The sequence below is a fragment of the Protomyctophum parallelum genome, assembly GCF_964188405.1.
Source record: "Protomyctophum parallelum genome assembly, chromosome: 3".
Taxonomy (NCBI): domain Eukaryota; kingdom Metazoa; phylum Chordata; class Actinopteri; order Myctophiformes; family Myctophidae; genus Protomyctophum; species Protomyctophum parallelum.
The window spans coordinates 14,127,086-14,145,043 of record NC_139698.1 but is presented as its reverse complement, the minus strand read 5'-3'; the positions used below and the strand labels follow the sequence as shown (position 1 = coordinate 14,145,043).

The 17,958-nt window shown below is 43.7% G+C and overlaps 1 protein-coding gene across 4 annotated transcripts in view; it reads right to left on the bottom strand.

Annotated features, from left to right (window-relative positions):
- The window catches only part of cdk14 (cyclin dependent kinase 14), a 276,173-nt gene that overhangs the window by 251,729 nt on the left and 6,486 nt on the right, over nucleotides 1-17,958 (bottom strand). The window lies entirely within an intron of this gene.

The following is a 17,958-nucleotide window of genomic DNA, read 5'->3' as shown; positions in this document are numbered from 1 at the left end:
AGAGCTGCTCCTTGACAGGACACTGCTCCCTCAGGGCTGGATGATGAATTGCAGTTTGAAATGGCGGCGGAGCGATCAATCAGACACTGATTATCTCTCGGCGGGCCGGCGCTGATGGAAAAGATCCAAGCCTGAGGACTGTGGCATCAGGTGTGAGGCTGGCAGACACAGGGCCACATTATGCAGCTAGGTTCCAGCCATGCTGTGTCAACTGGGAATAGCTTTGCTGTTGGGCAGAAACTCCTTATCTCCATATTCTAACTTTGTGTCTTTTTTCTCGTAAATCAACGTCCTACGTGATCATAAGTGGTGGATCCGCAAGCTCCAAATGGGGCGCAAAGCCACGCATTTCGAGCTTGTAGATCCGCTACTTTTGCTGTTTTTGACTTAGAATCCTGGAAACATAACAGTTTTGGACATATGAGGTTTCTTTCTACCCGACAACAGAGGTCTTCTACGGTATGTGCTTAAGTATGTGCCTTCATCCATATGCTAAAAAACACCGGAACACATTCATAATTATAGCATGTATGCTCTGCTGAAATAGATTGTTTTCTTAGAGGGTGTTTCTTTGTCGATTAATCGGATGTTGGTGTTTTCTTTACTCTTTTGCATTTTGTATATAAACAAGTTATTTTATACTTTGATTTGCTCACAGCATGTAGAAATGCTATTTTCACTATTTTGACACCCAAAATTGGGATTGATTATTAATGTATTCTTTTATGAAATTATCAATGACGGTGGATAGTTTTTGATAAACTTTTAACACACTAAAACCAGGAAACATCTATGTCATTTTACATTTTATACGTTGGCTATTCACAAAATAGCAGATATCCACGCTGCGAGCTTCTACATGAAACATCCTGTGAGAACCAGTGATTTTTATTTAGAGGACATTTTGTAGAATGGACCTTTTAATGGCTTTAAACACAGTTTAAAATGTGTAAAGCTGCCTGCTTTGTTTTCTTTTAGAGTTGGCTGCTGAGCACAGTCCCGCTGGACTGTGCCTTGTTCAAGGGCACTTCGGTATAATTTTATTACCGGTCGTTGAGCAGTGCTTTTTGTTCCCCTGGATATTTATATTTTCTCTCCCGTCGGTCCACAGATTGAAATCGACAACCTTCTATTTACAAAGTCACTTCTCTGAAGCATCAAGGCCGACCGCGAAAGCATTTACAGTCACACATTATCGTGGCTTTTGGGGACAGAACCTTGCATCGTCATTTTTCAACTTTCCACGCCTTTTCTCTGTATATTAATGCCCTACTTTGCGGTACAAAGAGTGTTTCATGAAAGCACCCATTTTCTATTGCCATTTGCCATTTTAAAAGTTTACTGTGAAAGCGAAAGTGGCTGCACTTTTTACACATATCCCACTGAGCAATAGACGTGCGTCTAAAAATGTGATTAAAACGTTTTTTAGACATCTATTCTTAGATTAGACGTTGATTAGCGGTTGTTTAAACGTCTATATAGACGTCTAATCAACCGATAATCAACGTCTAATCTAAGAATAGACATCTAAAAAACTTTACATTTTAGACGTTTATCGCATTTTTTGACGGCCCTTTAGACGAATATTAGACGTCTATTAGACCAAAAAATGCTCAGTGGGATGCTTTATATTGATGACTAAATAACTACACTGGATCCAGTAGAATACACATTCTGTTTTTTCATCTTCCATTTCCTGAAAAGTAACGGCTTTGAAAATGTGAGCTTTCCGCCCGACATCACGACAATATCTAGATCTAGCCTATTCATCATGTTGTTTCTGGCCGCTGGTCGCGATTCCTGCCTCGGGTGGTCCGCGATCCTCCCGCGATAAGATTGCTTATCCGTGAGCTAACTTCCGGTTAAAAGGTTAAGGCCCGGGGTAGTTTTTGCCCCTTGAATAAGGCACCTCACTGAACATACCTTCGGAACTGGAATGGACACAGAATGAAATCAATGTCGCTACTAAAAGATGACACGTTCAGTCAACAACCGATGGGTGTGGTGCATAGTGTGTGTGACGGGCAGCAGCCCGGAAATGTAGTCTTTGGATCGTTCGATTCGTTTGTAGCGTTTTTGTGTTACTCTTTGGGTATATTTGTACATTTCCACCTTCAGTCGACGCTTCATATCGATAGGAGTAAAATTGCCAGGATGATTTGTTTATTTTTCTAACACAGTTCTTATATGAGGCGATCTAAGATTCCCAACACAAAACAATACATAATCCCACGAACCAGGGAATAGCGCCCTCTAGCGGCAGTGACATCAGTTGTCCATACAAGAAGGATGAGAATAGAATATATAATACAGTTAATAATTTCAGAGTTATATTTCCAACGGTTGGTGTTGTGCGTGCTTGTTGCTCACGGTGGCTATGGTGACAGACGCTATTAGGAAGTGCTAACAGACACATGCCACAACTGCCAAGTGGCATAATGAACTTCTAATCCTCTAAGAGAGAGAGGCATCAGCACTTAGTACAGCCTCGAGACCACCCACTGAGAAACACTGAGAGAGAGAGAGAGAGAGAGAGAGAGAGAGAGAGAGATGTGGGGGGCCTGCAGGGCTGGTCTTTTATAAATGGCTGTATCTGCTTTATGCCCTTGTCTGACACAAGTGTACTGAAGGAGGAGAAGGTTGACGTTTCACTGAAAAGCAATCTAAGGTTTCCTGTACATAGACGTCTGTGGCGAGTGAGAGCTCTGCCTCATAACGTCTCAAAGCAGTATCCTCGTAACCTTGCATCTCCATTTTGAATGCTGTATCTTGGGTTTTTTTGTAAATGAATGCCCGACTAGGTCGTGCAGGTGAGTTGCGTGGTATCTGCGTAAATAGCCAATCTACAATGCGTTGTGTCCTTCAGTCCTTGTAGATCGGCTATTTCCACCATTGCTGAAACCTTTCGAAAGTGAAAAGGGTTTATACATATTTATGTACGACACGTATTAACAAGTGTGACCAAATAATAACTACATTGGCGCCAATGGAACACAGCTTATTTCCCTCCCCCCACATTTCCTGTAAAGTCAAATGTTTTTGGACATACATGGTTTCCACCTGAAGGCAACGATAATCCACTCTAGGATGCAGAAAGACTGGAGCTACTTAACAAAAGTATGATATAACACCGTTACCCTGACCTTGACTCTATGCACAAGAGCACTGTTCTTTTACTCAAGTGAAAATTTGAATACAGGCCTTTTAACAGTATTTCTGTTTTTAAAGGATTATTACTTAGTAGGCAAACTGGACCCTTTCTCATGAAATGGTCCAAGATCTGGAATACATATCTTACTCTGTGCCCTCACAAAATGTTCCATATTATATTTTCCCTCTTTAATGTAATATCCTTCCAAATCGAGCTGAAATGGAGGGGTGTGTGTGGGGGGGGAGGGCAGGGTATTGGGCAGATGTCTCCATTTCCCAACACGATTTCTCAGACCGAGCAGAGGTCTAATCTCATTCCGAGTCCGTACTTATCACTCCCCCCTTTTCTACAGAGGCTTAGAAAAAAACCTATATTTAATAATTTGGGTGCGTGATAGTGTGTCTAAGCAGCTTACGGAAGAAGGGAGGAGGTTATACTGTAAAGGAGGAGTAGCGCAGTGCAGAGAGAAGACGATGATTGGGACGAGGGAATATTCAACACACTAGTAGACACTCAGGAGGAGTGCAACTCCGGGGGATGGATGGAGAGAGAGAGAGAGAGAGAGAGAGAGAGAGAGAGAGAGAGAGAGAGAGAGAGAGAGAGAGAGAGAGACAGAGAGAGACAGAGACAGAGAGACAGAGAGAGTAGAAAATGAAATGGACACCAGCTCTGGTCTCTGCTTCTGCGGTTGGAAGGCACTCCTTTTAAACTGAATGGATTTTTGATACACGATGAGTATCAAAAAAATGTGGGCATATTTGACACACTTTTTTCTTCTTTTTTTACGGTGCACACTCCTATTCTGCTGAAGTGAGCAGCAGAACTGTCATCACTTATGTTTATTATTGGCACGTGAGAGATGACGGTTGAATATGAGTGTGATGTTGTGTGAACTAGCTTAGCTAGCTAGCCGATACAGTGCAGCGGTATAGCTAGCCCTGCAGTTCTAGACACAGCGTAAGGCTTGCTGTCCCCTCATGGAAGCACGCACACAATATGTGAGATTTCCGCTCCCTGCGGTGATCCAGGATGTCATTGAACCAGCGCCGCCCTCGCTCATAAGTCCTTGACAATGCAATCACATCAAAAGACCATATCTCACACCACGCATGTCATCCTTAAGCCCTCTCTCTCTCTCTCTCTCTCTCTGTGTCTCGGTCTCTCTCCATCATTGCTCATCACACTGTCATTGTGTCCTGCCTGTGACAGAAACAGGGCGAAGGCTCTTATCGTGGTTCCAGGGGACCTTTTGACCTTGTGTCTAATCTGCAGGACAGAACAGAAGATCTGAGAGATGAGGAGATGAGGGTCTGGCTGATAATGGGGGGGGGGGGGGGGGGTTCGATAAAGCAGGTGGGCTGTAGGAGGCGATTTGGGGAGAGTGTCAGAGGTAAAGATATAGACTAATCCAGTGGTTCCCAAAGTGGGGTCCGGGGACCCCCAGGGATCCTTGAGGGAGTTCCAGGGGGTCCCCAGCTAAATGATAGTTGGGAACCAAATGGACCCTTATGGGTCTGTAACTCTCAGTCTTAAGTGTATTGGGGTCCCAGACATAGAAATGTCATTAAATAGGGAGCCGTAGCCTGATTCAGGTCAAAACGGGGGCCCTAGAGCCGTACAGATCTTTTCTTATGGGGGTCCTTGGCATGTATTTTCAAATGGGGGTTCCGCAGGCTAATGAGTATCATTTTGGGGGTCCTTGACATCAAAAGGTTTGGGAACCACTGGACTAATCTATAGCATAGGAGATTCCATCTCTGTTCATCAACGCAGGGAAAAACTTGTCCATGCATAGGATCCCCCCCTCTCCATTATAAAATTCAAGATAAATATAAAATAATAATACAAACAATCTGCTATTTTTGAATAGCCAACATATACAATATGGATAAAACTAAAGGCTTAAAATGCTTGTAATGCTGTAACACATTTTGCTGGGGACCCCCTGGAACCCCCTCAAGGACCCCTGGGCGTTCTCGGACCGCACTTTGAGAACCACTGGCTCAAGACACCGATTGGATTTGTGTCAAGGTTTTGCTCCGACAACAACTTGTGACATGAAAGCCAATGGGATTTCAAAGCGCTAACTGGCGAGCTCGCTAATCAACCAATCTTTCCTCCTTTTTATCAACGCGGCACACTGATTGGAATTTGGCGAATCCATCAAAATAAGCCTGCTGTAATTGAACTCCAACTAAAAGGGAATCGATGGAGAAAGGAAAGGGGGGGAAATACCGTAGTTGTTGTTGTTGTTTCTGCCTGCCACGCATACTAATTACTCTTGGAGAGAAGCTCACATCGGTCACGTTTTTGACCTTGGACAGAGGGGTGGGGGGTGAGGGTGGGCTTTGGTTTCTGGTGGGAAAACAGCTGCTCATATGGTGGGGGAAACCAAGGACATGCATTTATTTCATTCACGTTCTTGCACCGTCATGTGTGTGTGTGTGTGTGTGTGTGTGTGTGTGTGTGTGTGTACATAGAGAGAAACACGCACACACACAGAAATATGTACCAACATTTAAAGTACTCAAGAATGTCAATTATTTGTTCTTCAAAATTGGTCACTGATCTACAAGCCGTTACAAAATGTTGCGATGTTTTGACAGCTATTTTTGCATAGCTAAAGTAGTAGTTAGACACCCCACGCCTCTATATATGGTCACGCCTTGTGACATCACGCCCCCATATATGGTCATACCTTGTGACATCACGCCTCGTGACACGTCATACCACCATCTCCATATATGAAGATCACAACACTGACCTCATCTAACCCTGGATAACCATACATGGAGAAGACTGGATCATCACCTAGACCTGCATATATAGAGCCGACCAGCAACTCTACATCTGACCTCAAACCCTTCATCTCCATATATGGAGCTGACCTATTCTGACATTCCATATGTTGATCTGACCTCATCAAACCCTGTATACACTCAAGGGTCCACGCTCCATATATTGCCAGTACAGAATTAATTCCATATGTTGATCTGACCCCCCATGCCAAAGCTCCAGCGCTCGCCCAGCAGCCTGCCGTCACCCAGGCGGATGCACGCGATCTCACCCTTGCTTCTCGCCCTCAGGACGTCTTGTCCTGAGTGGTAATAATCTAAATTGACCAAATAACTAACTAAAGCTATCAAATGAATTAGTAAAAACTAAAAAGCACAACATCTGAGATGTAGTGGAGTAGAAGTATATACAGTATTGAAAAATGGAAATAGGCTACTCCAGAAAAGTTACCAAGAAATTGTACTTATAAGTACAATACTTTCCAGTACTGGACACAGAAACAGTGATGCAGGGGCGGCATCATCAGCACAAATTTCCATACAGCATTAAGCTACAGCAGCCAGCAACACAGCACTTATGAAAACAGACAGCCTCGTCAAAAACGCTGACAGTAATTCTAACTTCATTACAAGGAAATGGTCTGAGAGACAGAGAGAGAGAGAGAGAGAGAGAGGCGTTGACTGCAACTTAAAAGCTGTCATTGGGACCGAGTGTGACACAATGTCATTCGAGGAAACAGTTCTGCATCAATCTCTCTCTCCTCCACATCGACTCCAGCCATGCACAGTCGCTTTCACATTGTACAAGGGAGGAGGAGGAAGCAAAGGAAGAGGAGGACACCAGCTGAGGCTGCGGTCAGGAGAACTGAACCCGCAGGGAAACGGCAAATGACCATTCCGCCATCTGTGTGTGCGCGCGTATGTTGTATGCGTGTGTGTGTGTGACTATGTTGTGTGTGCAGGCGCGCATCTTGCATATAATGCACACTGCACGCACACGCTTGCGCACACTTGTGTACTTACGCATTGTGCACACTTCACACAGCAGGCAGATACGCAACAGTAGCACCGACCTCTCCCACTGCCCCCCCCCCCCCCCCCCAACACCCTTCCCACCCTCCTTCTCATTCCTAGCCCATCCCTTACTGGACCTGACCTGTGTGACCCCTCCCCTCTCCTCACTCCCTTCAAGCCAAGAAAAACTCTCACTATTCCTCACCTCTCCTCTGGCCTTTTCTCCTCTCCCTCCCTCCCTCCCTCCCTCCCTCCCTCCCTCTCTCTCTCTGTGTGTGGGGTCAGTCAGAAGAACAACCGCCAGCTGAGGTTTGCGTGGAGGTGTTTTGACAGGAGTAGAGGACATACTCTTTTCAAACCTTTTCATTTCAAGGACCGCCCCACGGACTTCCATTAACTCTTCAGGCCCCTTTTCCACCGGTTGGTTCCCAGTGGGAACCGGTTCAGTTCTTTTTGGTTCTTAGTCCATGAGCCAGAGCTCCAAAAATGGAACGTTAATTATGAATTGAGTGGGCAAAACCATACCTATATTAGATTGGTAACACCATGACACTTCCCCGGTTGATTACTTACACGAAGACAATGATTTATTATATTACAAATTTTACATTTTTAAATATGCAAATGAGGCATTTTTGGAGCTCTGGCTCATGGACTGAGAACCAAAAAGAACTGAACCGGTTCCCATTGGGAACCAACCGGTGGAAAGGGGGTCAGAGAGTGTACGAATGGAACCAAATGGAACCCATTTGTACACTCTCAGAGTTATGAACATGTGAAGGTCCATTTAGTTAAACTGTCGGTTATACATTTAGCTGGGGGAGCTTAGCCCCTGGTACCCCTCAAGGGACCACTGTGATAGAGGAATATCATTCCGTTGTCGAAGACGCTGGATCATCCTGCAGGCTTCACGGTCAATGCATCACTCCTGCCCTTGTCCTGAGACGCGTCATGTTGTCGATGTGTACACAATTTACATTTTACAATTACAGCACAATTTACTCATGCAGGGTAACTTGTGCAAGGCATGCAGCAATAAACTCTCAACTATCAACAGGGCTAGTGGTCGAGTAATTAGAGCGCTAAGAAAGACAGGTAAACATTCAAACCCTATAGCATCTGTTTAAATGACATACTATCTGAATAGCATATAGTATCTGACTGTGAACAAGTATAAACAACATAAATCTATAGAAATTGCATAAACTAGCATCTGTTGTATTTAAATAGCCAATAACAGTGTTTTCCATGGTAAAAGAAAGAGCCGTGCCATTAAAGTATAGTTCTACAGATTGGTTATTAAATTGTGGTTGAAATGTGGCATTTTGGAGGCTTGTGTAGGTTTTCAACAGTCAAATTCAGGGATATTTAAAAGCATTTCCAAGGCACACGTGAGCGCACAGTTTCTTCACCTCCTGATGCTTTTTCCACACAGAGAAACACTTTTTTCAGCCATGATTATGCAGTTTTGTGAGAACCCATCACACTGTTACCTGCACCAGTTAATTAACGGATTATTCACAGACTTTAAAACCTCACACAAAGAGAACGCCTTCACGGCATGCAAGCAGATTGAAGTACTTTGAGCTGCATCTTGACAAATTCCATTTGATGTTTTACGCCTCAAAACTTATAACTCATCATAACTAGAAAACCACAAATGAACCTCAAAGCTGCCATGCTTACGTCGACTGGGGACGACAAAAGGTGAAGCCAAGGCAAAAGGAAAGACCAAGAGCGATTCTTCCGACTTTCACAAAAATCCACACAGCCCGAAGCCATTTGCTTTCCCTGGAACAAATGGGCGGATTTGAAGCTTTTTAATAGCTTCCCCCCCCCCCCCATATAAATATCTGGGGACTCTTTCCGCTGATAAAAGGGAGACATTTATTGCACTCATTTTTTGATTCTGACACCAAACACAAGAAATTATTCAGTGCCAGACAGTGCCAACTCTATTGAGGATAGATAATGAAGTTCCACAGTGACAAAGACAAAAGAGAGAGAGAGAGAGAAAGGTGGGGAGAGAGAGAAAATACAAAAAAGAGAGATGACACAGATTGAAAGAGTCTTTAGACGACTAATCACCCTCACTGTGAAATCGTGAGTGTTAATTTAACTCTGAGAATGTATAAATGTAACCAAATGTTAACATTGCGACTGAGGACTTTTCTGTGTGTGGCTCGGACAAAGCTAGACATTCAGCAGAAACCATGCTGTAATTAAATTGGCAATTATTGCTTAAAATTTGAGCCCCGTATTCACTGCCACAATTTCCGTAAATGCGAATTGTGCCATAATGATAACATAACATGATTGATCACACACACACACACACACACACACACACACACACACACTTTTTTCTTTTGTAGATCGTTCTGGGGATGCATGTGCACCATTTTTAATACTAGCGCTAAACCTTTCCTAATCCTAACCCTGACCCCAACATGAGTCATACGATCTTTCTTAGCCATGACAATAACCCTTTTCCTCATGGGGAGTTGAAGGTCTCGCTAATCCTTGTGGCTCTTTCTGGTAGCGATGTGATGCCAGAGGACAGACTAGCCTGCACCACCTCTGGACGCCTGGATGGATTTAACCTTTGCTTTTATGAAACATCCGAGACCATTAAAGTTTTGTTCACGATGGCTCTGACACAGGCATTCTATTGCTAGTGTGATCAATCCAAACACCCTTTAATCTATTCTATTCAACACATTTGCTGCTAAAGACGAGTATACTCCTCCCATCAAATAAAACCAGCGTTTTATATTGATTATTAGAGAGATTGAGCTATACTATTGTGTATCAGCATCTCTGAACCGGAAGTCAACGGCCCATCAGCATAATGGTTCCCCCCTCATTGACTCCGCTAGCCAAAATCTTCCCATGAACCCTTTTATCTCTGAATCTAATCCCAGATTTCGATTCTAATCAAAATGGGCTTTATTGGCGGCCGACCGCGTCACGAGTCACGGTAAAACAATGCATGCCTCGGGTGTTCTGCGATCCTCCCGCAATAAGATTGGTAATCCATGAAGCTAACATCCGGTTAAGCCCTGGGGTAATATTTTCCCCTGAAAAAAGGCTCATAATAAGGCTCTAATACCCTCGGCACATGAATGGACACATGCAGACTAAAACAGTGGTAACAAAACATTTGTTAAAATAAAAATAAAAACTACGGAAAATAGCTGATTTCAAAACGTTTGTAGATTTTTTCTATTTTCGGTGTGCTTCCTTCCATAGAAGACATGCTGCCTTGTATGGAGTCAAAATGACTGAAATCAATCTTAGTGACTGAAAACTTCAATCCATGGTCTTGAGCTCTGCACTGTTGCTAAGGTCTATTTCCTGTCCTATGCGTTGGGTTGGCTCCCACAGTGTTCACTATACCAGTCCCAGCTAAGGGTCTAATTCAGGGGTCTAACTCCATCCCTGAGTAGGGATGGAGCCCGAAAATCGGGTCAATTACAAACCCGGTTCGGCATTTATCGAGACCCCAGTATCAATAAGCTTTTGGCTTAACGGGTATAGCCGTAGCATCTTTCTTTAGCTGTTTTTTTGCCCCCTCTCTTCGAAGTTAAATTGGGCAAGCTCTAAACTGACTGGGCCACGGTGGTAAGGGGCCGAGACGCGACGGGTGGTTGCGTTATGGTTGCGCTGTGGAAGTAGGGTGGAACGGGTGAAAAAGTTTTGGTTACATGTTTAAAAAGACAAGAGGGGAGCTAAATGCAATAATGAACTAGCTGGGGAGTGCATTTCACATGGGGTTGGGGCAGTCCATTGTCTGGCGGACTTCCACGCTTGCTGCTTCGTATCGAAGACAGCTTGACAGCTTTGTGCTGTGGTGAAATCACTGCGAGCCTGCAGTTTCCTCTGTGAGACATGTTAAGCTGAAGCAGCTAGCATGGAAGCTAACATTGGTCATAAGGATTATGCACACAACCATGCTGTTATCCACGCGGCCATCCGATAGCTTTTAAATGTAAATGTCCCATCCACAGAGCAAAAGTGATATAAGCGGCTTCTTCATTCATTGATTCGTTTGGGCTTTGTTGTCTGTCTGTCTGACTGACTGACTGACGGAGCTGTCTATCGTAAGGCAGATCTACAAGTTCACAACGTGGTGCAACCAGACACAGTGTGGGCTTGTAGATTGGCTATTTTTGGTGCGTGACACCGTCGTACGATGACATATACATTACGCTTTTAAAGTGACGATACACAATATTAACAGTTCCCTCTGTCTGTTAGAAAAGTAGGCTACTGTGTTTCAAGCCAAGGCCCTAGTAAAATGTAGTGCAAGGGATGGTTAAAATAAAGAGAAGATTATAGAAAAGATATGCATATTCTGTCTGTGTGTGTGCGTCATGGCATACAAACTCACAACTGGTTTGAACTGGCCAATAAAAATAAGGTTCTGTTCAGAATGTATATTGTCTCCCAGCTTTCCACAAAATAATAGCAAATGCTCGATAGTGGGCTCGATAAGGACCCGGCTCGATAAGCCTGCTCGATAAGGTGATCGTTATCAATAAAAATTAACGAGCTCCATGCCTACTCCTGAGACTCCCCATAGAGCGGCAGACTGCAGCAGTGTGAGACGCCACTAAGCAGACAATCAGACCACAGCAATGTTTAACAATCAGCCAGGCAGGACACACTGGGCTGCTCCTAGAGCTGCTATCAGAGAACTGCTGAGAGAGAGAGAGAGACAGAGAGAGAGACAGACAGAACAGGTGCCCGCAGTGATAGTTGGGGAGAGACAGTACTGGAGGAGGGCGTCTGAGAGAGGCATTCTGCAAGCTCACACAACTGCAAGGTCCAAACAGGAAGCAGGCTCACCTCACAGCGTCTCACAATGCGACCCGTTGTATGCTTTCTCCCTGGTTGGCATGACCAGTAGTAGTTTGAGGCACTACATTGCTCTCTCTGCTTACCTTACTCATAGGCTCAGTGGATTTGAACCGGAACCAGCCTATAACCAACCAGGGCCCAGTATTCAAATATGGGGAGGGACATTTGCGAGAAAAGAAAATCTAACACAGAGGGGCGAGACTAATATTTATCCACGCAGTGATATTACCGGTAGTATTGCTACGCGAGGCGAGGCCAACACTGTGCATACTGCATTGATGTGCTGTGCTATTTTTGAGAATCCTCGTCTTTTTAGAACATAGGGATGGCAGTGCCTTCAAGGTCAAAACGACATAATGGATGGTTATCTCAAGAATGTAGCGATATATCAATACAGTAGAAAGATTAAACGTTCCCAGGTGCATTTGGTTCCTTTGTGGAACAAGCGTGCGTCTGTTCTCGGCCGGGACAGGCGACGGGACTTGGAAGCAGAGTTTCCAGGTTTTCAGAGAGAAATACACAACCAGGTCTATGAAAACAAGCCCAAAAGAGGCGACATGAGCACTTCAAACCTAAACACGTTGGCAAGTTGAAAATAGCTGATCTTGTAGATAAACACTTGTAGATCTTCTATTTTCCAAAACATTTTGAGGAAAAGATGGAATGTGGCAAAATGTGGAATATTTGAAACACAAATAACAAATCTGTTGGGAGGGTCACCGTCACAAAATGTTTTCAGATGGAGATGCGCAGTAAATTACATGTTAATTTGGGGGTTGTTGACATGAAAATGTGTTATAACTCTTTATTGCGTTTAAATTATACTTGAAGTTGCTTTCTGTGAGAAGCATGTATACCTTTTTTTCAAAACACATGTGCAGGGTAGAGTCGAATCTACATAATATGCACAGAGGCATATGTCCAACTGTTACTTTTCAGGATTCTAATAAAAAAAATAGCAAGAATACAAGCTTGAGCTTTTATATATGCTACCTTTGATACTTTTGTGTGACGCTGTAGTATGATGAAGTAGGGCATTCATTCACAAAACAAAAACACAAAAGGTTAAATGGAGTGAAGAGGTCTGCCAACAGCAACATTATGTGACATCCAGCTGACCCATAAAAGTGACATCCAGCCATCACAGTGTGCATGTTGGGTGCCCTCTACTCTCCCTGTCTCTCTCTTTTAATAGTCAGGGAATATTATCAGAATAATGTCAAATCTGGGAATACATTTCTTACCAAGAATTCTCTTCATGTGTTTGTTGTTTGTAAAGGTGTCTACTAACATAATCCCACATTGGTTGCTATTCAACCACCCTAGAGGAATTTTTGACAGCTGCTGAAAGTTGGGGTACCATCAACAACCAATATACGGCAAAATGTTCTAAATTTAATTGCGACGTGTCAAACTAGAGGGTTTTCATGATTCTGAATCCATTCCAAGCATTAGTTTTGCAAGAAAAACACTCCTTGGGCTAAAAACGACCATCACGAAATGTGGTGAGGTCAGCCCATTTGGGCACATTTGGGCAAGTGGCTATGGCCGAATTTAGTTTGACACGTCACATGCTACTTCAAGTACTGTTTAAGTGCCAGGGACGTTATCCCGTCTAATTGGCAATTAAGTACCAGATGCCACGGACGACAAGACGTCTTCCCTTGGGAATTCAATCTTTTTTTATTTTATTTTTTTATATATATATTTATTTTTTCATCCATATTTTGAAAATTCCTCTAATCTGGTGTACAGGTGATGACATGCACATACATGTATAATATAATTACAAATTCTCTCTCTCTTTATAATGGGAGAATTGGCACTCAAGCCTAAACTGGTGACCACCAGGTGGCGCTAAAATAGTTAAAGTATATAATGAAATTTAGAACATTTTGCCATTATTATATTGGTTGTTGATGGTACAGCAGCTGTCAAAAATCCCCCTATGGTAGTTGAATAGAAACCATTGTGGGATGTGTTAGTAGACACCCTTACAAACACATTAGAAGAAATTTTGTCCCAGATTGTATTAATATCCCCTGACTATAACACACAACAAATAGTGCCTTTATGACGATGCTGCACATTTGTCATCAAACTGATAAAAGTCTGTTACACACCCGTCCGGCTCCTTGCATCATCTGTCGCTTTGCGTGTCGCGGCGTGTCATGTCATGTCATGTCATGTCAGCTCTCTCTCTCTCTGCATTTACCACAGATCAGTGCTTCCTTCGCTCCCAGTCTGACCTCAAGGCTTCCACTAGAGCTCTCTCTTTCCAACTACAAAGGGTTAACCCTACAAGCTCACAACGTGTTGCACTGCGTCATGCTGAGAGCTTGTAGATGTGCAACAATGTTCCTGAAAAAGTAGAAGTTCTTACTGTAGTCGTGGGTTCCTCCCAGAGCTCAGGGTTAGTAGCACCGCCCCCTGAGCAGGGCCCAAAGTGGGATCTTTAAAACATTAACGTCTCTATCGGCTAGAAACCTCATATGTATAAAGCTTTCACTTACTTTTAAAGAATAATAAAAACAAAAAGCTTTAATACGCTCAAAACGCATGGTGAGCTTGTAGATCTGCAATTTCGATGCTTTTGTATGACATTGTATATATGATCCCGTAGCGTAGGACATACATTTCCCCCCGAAAAAAAGAAAAGAAAAAAAGGGATGGAGATAAGAGGTTTCTGCTCAACAGCAACCTTATCTGAAACCGGTGGAAACAAATCCAGAAATATGTTAACACGGCATGACACGGTCGGCTTAGTTCCTCTAGTCGAAAAAGAGCCATAAGCGCGCTCCCTCCCTCGGTTTCAGTCCCTCTCTCCCTCTCTCGCCAGCCTCCCGTTTGTTTTGCAGCCTCAGCTGCCTTGTGGTCGAGCGGCAGGACGGGGAGAGAAGCAGAAAAGCAGAAGTCATTATTTTCGTTTGGCAGCGGGAGGCCAAAGAGTGCAAAAATAATCTGGACATCATGTATCTTTGGCTTTGGGGGGGTGGGGGATAGGTGGGGCGGGGGGACTCTTCAAAGGTTTCCCTGTGATTATTTTAATGAACAGATAACAGGCTCATGTCGTACAGTGAATAAAGAACTTTTCTTTTTATTGTGGTGAAATAACGTGAAGCGGACCATTCCATTCCTCGAAGCCCCAGTGCCATGGGAAATAGCCCGGGACATTGGCTATAAATGGGCCGTCTTCTTGGCCGCCAAGGAAGAATGCAAGGAATTTGAGAAGGGGGGAAAAGGCTGTTTCCTGTGCAGCAACATGGGGTCTCTGAGGGTCCACCGGGAGAAGAAAGGCGTTAAAGGGTAAGACCACTTTTTTTGAGGTTTGGGTTGTGTAGTTACTTTGCCATGATGCAACTCCAAATGTGGACAAGAAATAAAAAATAACTGCTCCAGTGATTAGAAATTGATAATTCAAAATATGCTCCTCATTGACTTACATTGTAGCTAAAACAGCTCTCAAAGTCACTCTTTTGGTACGTAAACAAACACAAACAAAGTTGATTCAGACAATATAGAGCATCACCAAAACTCATGTGGTTTTATTTTTTCATAAAAATGTTAGATTCCTGTTGATTTTACTATTTGAAGATCTGGATCCGGATCCACGGATCCAGTCCGGGTTTTCTTCCCAATAAAATGGACAAATCAACAGGAAGATAACATTTTTATGAAAAAATAAAACCACATGAGTTTTGGTGATGCTCTATATTGTCTGAATCAACATTGTTTGTGTTTGTTTACGTACTAAAAGAGTGACTTTGAGAGCTGTTTTAGCTACAATGTAAGTCAATGAGGAGCATATTTTGAATTATCAATTTCTAATCACTGGAGCAGTTATTTTTTATTTCTTGTCCACATTTGGAGTTGCATCATGGCAAAGTAACTACACAACCCAAACCTCAAAAAAAGTGGTCTTACCCTTTAAAGACCTGACCAGAAACACAAATTAAGTTGTAATAAAAGCACACCTAGGCTTATCTTAATACAGGCCAGGTGTGTGCGAGAGTGTGCATGAGCACATTGTTGTCGGGCAGAAACCTATCCATATTTTAACTTTGTGTTTTTTTGTAAATTAACGCCCTACTTGATCATGCAGCGTCACAAAAGCATCAAAGGTAGCAGATCTGCAAGCTTGTGCATCGGCTACTTTTGCCATTTTTGAATTAGAAATGCTTAAAAGTAAAATGTTTTATGCGCGTGTGTGTGTGACTGTGTGTGTGTGTGTGTGTGTGTGGGATATATATAACGTTTGTTTCTTAATAAGCATGTGCGTGTGCACGCTTCTTGCACAGACGGCTGCAAGTGAACATGCAGCATCTGCCGGCGTCCGGAGTCTTGAGACATGCAGAAAGAGAGGCCTGTTTTGTGCCGTGCTACACAGTGAGCAGCAGTAAGTTACAGTTAAACAGATTATTAGTGTTCGTCACGAACAGTAAAACATGTGCCAGTTTAAATATAGAACGCCGTCGGGTCATTGAAGGCCTGCTCTGTTCTCCATCACTCATCCATACATCCATCCATCCAGCCGTCCTTCCTCCAGTGTTATTCCCTCCCATCCTCGTCCTAGAATGTCACCAGCTACCTTTTTGACATCCCACTTGTCACTTTATACACCTGTCCCTCTCTCTCTGCCTGTCCCTCTCTTTCCTTGAGCGTCTCCTGACCTCTTATGCCGTAGTTGTCTCTCCTTGATGCATAGAACTTACTCAACGGTACGAATATCATGTCATCTTTACCCTACTGTATCCACGGTAGTATTTCTTGGCCTGTAATCTATATCTTAACTCGATGTCTTTTCAGTTAATTTCCTTATTTTGTTCACAGACACACACACACACGATTACAATACCCTGCCACGTAGCACTGCAGGCTAGCAGGAAAGTGAATAATTGGTTCGGAGGAGAGACCTTTCCGTCTGCCCACCAAGACGAATGCTTGGGCCACCGTTGTGTTTCATTGGCATTCACACTGAGAGGTTGCCTAAGTCCTGCTCCCCGTTGCATCGCCCCTATACCTTAGATAAGCGAAAACACTGTTGTAAACTGCCACATCGACACAAAACGCCCTGCTATCTCACTCTAGGTGTTATTCATCACTCAAAGGCTCGTCTGTGCATTTTGCATACGGTTACACCTTGAAAAGGATGGAAAATGCTCAGGGACCGCTGAAAGTAAAGTGTAATCTCTCTAAAGCAACAAGGAATGTTGCTTTAGATACCGATACGCCTTGAATGCTAGTGTGTGTGTGTGTGTGTGTGTGTGTGTGTGTGTGTGTGTGTGTGTGTGTGTGTGTGTGTGTGTGTGTGTGTGTGTGTGTGTGTAGAAAAAAGGGAAAGGAATCGATGTTACTCAAACTCAAAAGAGCAACCATGCAGAATCTCCCTGCCAACGCATTAAACATATCCTGGCATCCACGAGACCTATTGAATAGCTCATCAACCAAGAAGCACAAGCCCGCCAGTCTCTGGCTCGCTCATCCCATTTCTCACAGACACACAGCAGAGGGAGAGGGAGAGAGATTGCTGGGTCTGGGCTATGGCCGAGTAGAATGCAATACAATAGAAAGCTTCCCTTTAAAAGACCATTTGGTGCGTGGCATTGTGCGCGACACTGACACCGTGTTAATCCTACTAGCCAGATACTTTCGGCTGCCCCACAGCCTTGGTGACGGTAACTGACCCGAGGGGACTTCCAGGGACAACATTTTCATGCCAATGACCCCCCCCCAACCCCCCGCCCCCCAAATCCATATATGTACTGAAAATACTTTGTGACAGAAACGCCCATAGAATATTTGCCTTGTTAAAATGCTTACAATCAGACAATGCGTCACGACGCGTTGCAGATGGACCATTTTCAAATGGCCGTATGTATAGGATTAAAGTGGTTAGACTGATTTGTCGCCATGTTAAACACATTTCACTGGGGACCCCTGGAACCCACTTCAAGGACCCCTTGCTTGGAGGTCCCCAGACTGAGAGCCACTGTTCTAAGATGGTGAAGGGAATTGCATGGTGCTCCTGTTCTTGCACATGAATACATTACACACCATACTGTATGCACTGGGCTGGGAGTAATGGGGTTCACAAACATCCATCTCAGCAGCAGTAGCAAAGAGGACCTGATGAAT